Below are 6184 nucleotides of genomic sequence, written 5' to 3' on the forward strand. Positions count from 1 at the left end.
CAAGGCTTCAGGAAACTTCTCCCATGGAACATGGAAGCTGTCGACCCAATCTGCAGCAGCAATAGAGCAGCTGGGCGAGGCAGGGAGTGAGGAGCATGTTGAGGAAGCTGGAGAGGTTAATGCTGACGGTTGTGGATTTCAGTGCTCTGTGCTGTAAAACAAAAATAATGAAATTAACAATGTATTGAATTATGTTTTATCTTTGGTTATACTAATTCAATTCATTTTGTTATAAGTACTGAAAGCAGATCAGCTTCTTTGATAAAATTCAAATCTTCAGTGGTCTCCACTCCCAGTGATTGTAGTATCTCCTCTACAATATTTAGAATGGAGGCTGGGAGGTCTGGCAACACCTTAGTAATGGCACTGCGTATTATGCTTTGCTCTGCATCATCCATTTCTGAGTATGAAAGGGTGAATAAAGCTCAATTACACATCAATCACACCAGAATGACAGCCCAAGGCATTCATTAATGTGACGGCACACTGTGTTTCAATGGAACTATTTGGTATCCATCCTTCATGATTGATTTTTATCCATTGCCATCTTACAAGTTATTGATGTTCAGACACTGCATCTTCTCATTGTCTTTCCTTACTGAGTACAGATGGTACTGAGGAAGGAATTCTGCTATTTACTTTGACACCAGAAAATGAACGGTGTCATTTTTTATCAACATAAGCACTAGTTCACCAAACTCCACAGAATCAATGTTCCCTGTAACAAGGATGATGTTCCCTTATACGGCATTTCTACTGTGACCCTTGTGTTACTCTCAGAGAAGCCAAACTGTCTGACTGCATCTTGAATAGCTTTGCTGTACAATGCTGTGTAAAATGGAGAACCACCTTCAACCCGCTTGACCCATTGATCCTGCTGAAAGGTAAGCCTGGAACATCTGATGTCTTTCAGTGAGAGTAAGATGGAGGTTTTTGTAATTTTTCAAATTCCTTGCATATCTCTTAAAATAACTGTGCTTACTTTCAAAGTGCATTGTCCATAGACTCATCAAGGGGCCGAATTTCAGAGTCAGTGCTGGGTAATGGTGTAAAAAGTGATGTTTTGGTTTCAGATTACATTCTGGAAATACAGCTTTTCTTGACTCTAAATATTCTTGAATAACTATCAAAATATGCAATCTGAGGCATACTATGGATGAATGTGTATGCTTCCCTTTTTTATTAAATTGAAAAATAAATAGATAAAGAAATCAGCTTTGATATACTGTATTTGGAGTTTCATTAAATAATTCCCCTCTGCTTATCTATCTTTCTATTTACCCATCCATCTCTCTAATGTAGCTATCTATTGTCCACAAGCATTTTTGATCAAATTATAGTTTAATTAAAACAAATTACACAGGGCATAATAACAGTCTAATTAAATGCACATTGTAACTGACTAAAACATATACATCATTTATTGTGAGATTTTAACACGCCACTGCAGTGCACAGTATGAATGTGACTTCCAGTATGAACAACCTAGTCGTTGATAATATAATGGGAACTATTAACAAAACACATGGCTGTTTTTCAGTAACTTGTTATATCAATAGTTATGGCTAAATTGCAATGTGCATATGTGGAGTGTCATTACACCATATCCTACCTCCTTTTGAGTACATGATTTATTAAAAAAAAAAAAAAAACTGTCCCCCCCTGTGACCAGCAATGCAAAATAGTCTGCTGGGCAGTAGGACTACTTCTCTATCTTCTAAGCTACCTGTGCTCTCCCAGTCAAATCGCAGTAATCAAGTGTATCATGTTATAAATATTGGGGGTCGGAAGGGGGAGGGTTGGGTCAGTGCTAGTTCTGATTTATTAATCTATAAATACCCTAGCAACCAACTAATTCACCTTATGAACAACAAAGAAACACCCCAGCAGCCAAATCTTCATTTACACCCTGAAACACCCTAGGAACCACCAAGTGCACTTTAGCAATCCCCTACAAACACTTTAGCAACTGTAGTACACATAGCTGCAATCTACAACCAATTAGTACCCTAACAAACTCCTAGTACACCACAGCAACCACCTTGTGCACCTTATCAAACACCTAGGAATACCATACCAACAACCTGTACTATCATAGCAACTCCAAACACTGCACATTAAGTGTCAGATTAGACCCATATTCACAAGGACATTACATAAAATGACAGTACATTGCAGTATATTTCAATACATGTTTTACCTTGAAATCAACAAATATATACCAGATTTTTAACATTTTGTTTCTGTACAAATAAAGGTATGTTTTTGCTTAATGGTAAAAGGTTTTATACTGTAAATTTAAATGTACACATCAGCAAAATCTGTAATTTATACGGAGCAATACCATACATTTAGGGAAATTACTTGCTTGTGACATTATGGTATTTTCCCATTCATTTGACCAGAATTGTATATTTTCACTGTAAAATTATGTGTTTTCTATATATTGTGACAGTAAAAATGAGTTATATGCTTCTTGATTTAGGGTAATTCAGTGTATCTATTATGGTGATGTACTATTTTATGTTTTATGTTCTTTTACTGTTGCTATTTGTTGTTTTTTTAACTAATTTCTACAAACTTTTTTACAGTGTATTTTTATTATTATAAAGGGAAGCAACAACTGGGAAGGCAGGTGCAGGGCGAATAGGAACAGAGGGTGGAAGCAAGAGTGCACAAGGGTGTATGGAATGTTAATGGGATGATAGAATGAGGAGAGGAGGGAGAAGGCAGGGAAATGGCGGCCCCTAGTGGGGATAGAGGGGGAGTGCTAGGGGACCATGACAGTTTGAGTAAAATGAACATTTGTGTTTTATTCTGTGAACTACTGATAACATTTCTCCCAAATTCCAAATAAAGATATTGTCATTTAGAGCATTTATTTTTAGAAAATGACAACCGGTCAAAATAACAAAAAATATGCAGTGTTGTCAGACTTCGAATACTACAAAGAAAATAAGTTCATATTCATTTTTAAACAACACAATACTAATGTTTTAACTTAAGATTTCAGAAATCAATATTTGGTGGAATAACCCTGATTTTCAATCACAGCTTTCATGCATCTTGGCATGCTCTCCACCAGTCTTCACATTGATGTTGGGTGATTTTATGCCACTCATGGCGAAAAAATTCAAGCAGCTCAGATTTGTTTAATGGCTTGTGACCATCCATCTTCCTCTTGATCATATTCCAGAGGTTTTCAATGGGGTTCAGGTCTGGAGATTGGGCTGGCCATGACAGGGTCTTGATCAGGTGGTCCTCCATCCACACCTTCATTGACCTGGCTGTGTGGCATGGAGCATTGTCCTGCTGGAAACACCAATCCTCAGAGCTGGGGAACATTGTCAGAGCAGAAGAAGCAAGTTTTCTTCCAGGACAACCTTGTACATGGTTTGATTCATGCATCCTTCACAAAGACAAATCTGCCCGATTCCAGCCATGCTGAAACACCCCCAGATCATCACCGAACCTCCAACAAATTTCACAGTGGGTGTGAGACTTAGTGGCTTTTAAGCCTCTCCAGGTCTCCGTCTAACCATTAGACGACCAGATGTTGGGCAAAGCTGAAAATTGGACTCATCAGAGAAGATGACCTTATTGCAGTCCTCTACGGTCCAATCCTTATGGTCTTTTGCAAACCTCAGCCTGGCTCTTCTTTGCTTCTCATTGATGAAGGGCTTTTTATCTAGCTTGGCAGGACTTCAGCCCTGCCCTTAGGAGTCTGTTTGAAACCGTCCTCACCATGCACTTCACCCCAGCTGCTGTTTGCCATTCTTTTTGTAGGTCACTTGATTTCATCCTATGGTTGTTGAGTGACATTCAAATGAGTTGGCGGTCATCCCGGTCAGTGGGGAGTCGTTTTTGCCCTCTACGGTCTGTAGCTTTTTTGTCCCCAATGTCTGCTGCTTGACCTTGTTCTTATGAACCGCTGTCTTTGAAATTTTAAGGATGGAAGCAACCCAGGCTCACTGTATCTCTCTGCCAGTAAAGCCAGAATTGAACCCTTTTCCTCACTCACAACTTTCCTTTTCAACTCTCTTGGCATGGTCAATAGTTATTTTTTTATTCCAATTACTTTTAGGGTATTACTAGCACTGTTTTTGCAATCCAGCTGGTCCTATTGCAAGAGGATAGTAATGACCACAGTAGTGGTTTTTATTCTTTTCCTCGTTAAATAAGATTTGGTTCAGGTGATCACCTAATCAGCAGCTCATTCAGTAGAATGGGGTGTGCCTGTATTAGAATTCAACAGACACACGAATGGAATGGCTGCCATGCATGTAGAGATTCTGATTTAAGAATAATTTGCAGTGGTCTCTTAATTTGTTCCAGAGCTGTACATGTTATTAATATTATCTTCAATACATTTGCAATACTAGTAAAGAACTACAAAATAACAAACTAAGACTACCCAAAAATGTAATCCTCTTTATGTATCTCAATGTTATTATTGAAGCTCAGTGTGTGTGCAGTGCAGCTCCTCACAGGCTGTGTCCCATTTCACTGCCTTCACCCTCAGCACCTGCAGTAGGTCTCAGCTGCAGCAGTGCAGTCTCTGTGCAGTTCAGCTGAGGGAGGTTTTTGTACGACTGTGTAGCACGGTGTGAACACATACACACTGTTGAGATAGTGGTAACTCTGACAGTATTAATCTCCTGCATCTTCAGGCTGGACTCCACTGATGGTCAGAGTGAAGTCAGTCCCAGATCCACTGCCACTGAATCGCTCTGGGATCCCAGACTGACGGCTAGTGGCAAAATAGATCAGGAGTTTAGGAGCTTCTCCAGGTTTCTGTTGGTACCAGGCTAGGTAGTGCTTGCCATTGTAAGTACCCACTGCACTGCTGGTTTTACAGTTCACAGTGACCGTCTCTCCTTGTTGAACAGATTTGACTTGTGGAGTCTGAGTCACAGTAACCTGTCCTCTGGTTTCTAAACATAATAAACATATATTAAGTTAATGAAATTTTGTAAATATACACATGTTTTTTTTAATCGTGTTATATCATGATTTTTCCTTTTTACTTGAATCAGAAGTTTTTACATTAAATACATGAATTATTGTATTAGTAAATAATAATTGATCTGTTGCTAAAATAGGAACACACATCTTAGAAAATAATACATACAAAATTACAGTTAACACATTTCTCACCCTGAGTGCAGATGGCGAGAGCCCAGATGAAGATGGAGATGAAAGTCATTGTTGTTGTGGATTGTGTTGCCATGAAGGGCAGCTCTCAGTCATGAAGTGTTAAACTCACAGGGCTATAAACACTCCCAGAGCACTGAAGCATGTGCTGCCCATGCAAAGTGGCTCTTGTATGCAAATTGTCTTCCTGGGTACAACAGTCTCTTGTAGTCCAGCAGTGCTGTGAACTCAGGCTGGATGCTGTGTGTCTGACAGAGTGAGATGAGCAGTTTAGGATGAAGTCTCCAAAACAACAGGACTAGAAAACAGCTTTATGTGTCATAGGTTTTATATGTTACCTGAGAAGGACTAATACATGTTTGTTATGTTTATTTTAGAGTGCACAGTAATTCCCATTAGTATAATAATGGGGGAACTAACCTGTAATACTATTTGCTAATATTGTCTTTAATAAAAGAAATGGACAAGAGAACTATCAAACTCTATGCTAATGCTAAGGGGGAAAAATGCAACAAAAGCTAATAAGCTAATACAACTAAGTTACAACCCTAAGACTACACAAATTCCACCCCAGTATACAGCAAAGTAAGAGAAATATAAGCTGTATTATTTGTGCAGTTTGTCAGTAACTCCTACTTTCCTTTCTTCTTCCTGGCAGGTAAGCAGCTAAAGAGGGACAGAGTCTCAGCACAGCGGTGGCAAGCGAGAGCGACATAAAGAGACCGCTCAGACTTCTCTTGCTTCTGTTTTGTTATGCACACGCACAGTGATGCACAATGTAAAGCTCTTCACTTGCAATAGCTGGACCTCCTCACAGCTATAGTCCTCCAAGTTAAGCACCAATCCTGGCTTTCTTCCTCTACCCTGTCATTTGTCTTCGCTGTCCCACTTTACTTGTTGCAGAGAAGTTCAGCACATTACTGCGTTGCTCCCAGCCGCCGTATCCTCTGCCTCCCCTCCAGGCACTGCCTTTCTTGCTGTTGTCCATGGGTTTGTTCACTGTTCATGTTGTCCAGAGTTGTGGCAGGGC

The sequence above is a fragment of the Amia ocellicauda genome, unplaced genomic scaffold (assembly GCF_036373705.1).
Source record: "Amia ocellicauda isolate fAmiCal2 unplaced genomic scaffold, fAmiCal2.hap1 HAP1_SCAFFOLD_142, whole genome shotgun sequence".
Taxonomy (NCBI): domain Eukaryota; kingdom Metazoa; phylum Chordata; class Actinopteri; order Amiiformes; family Amiidae; genus Amia; species Amia ocellicauda.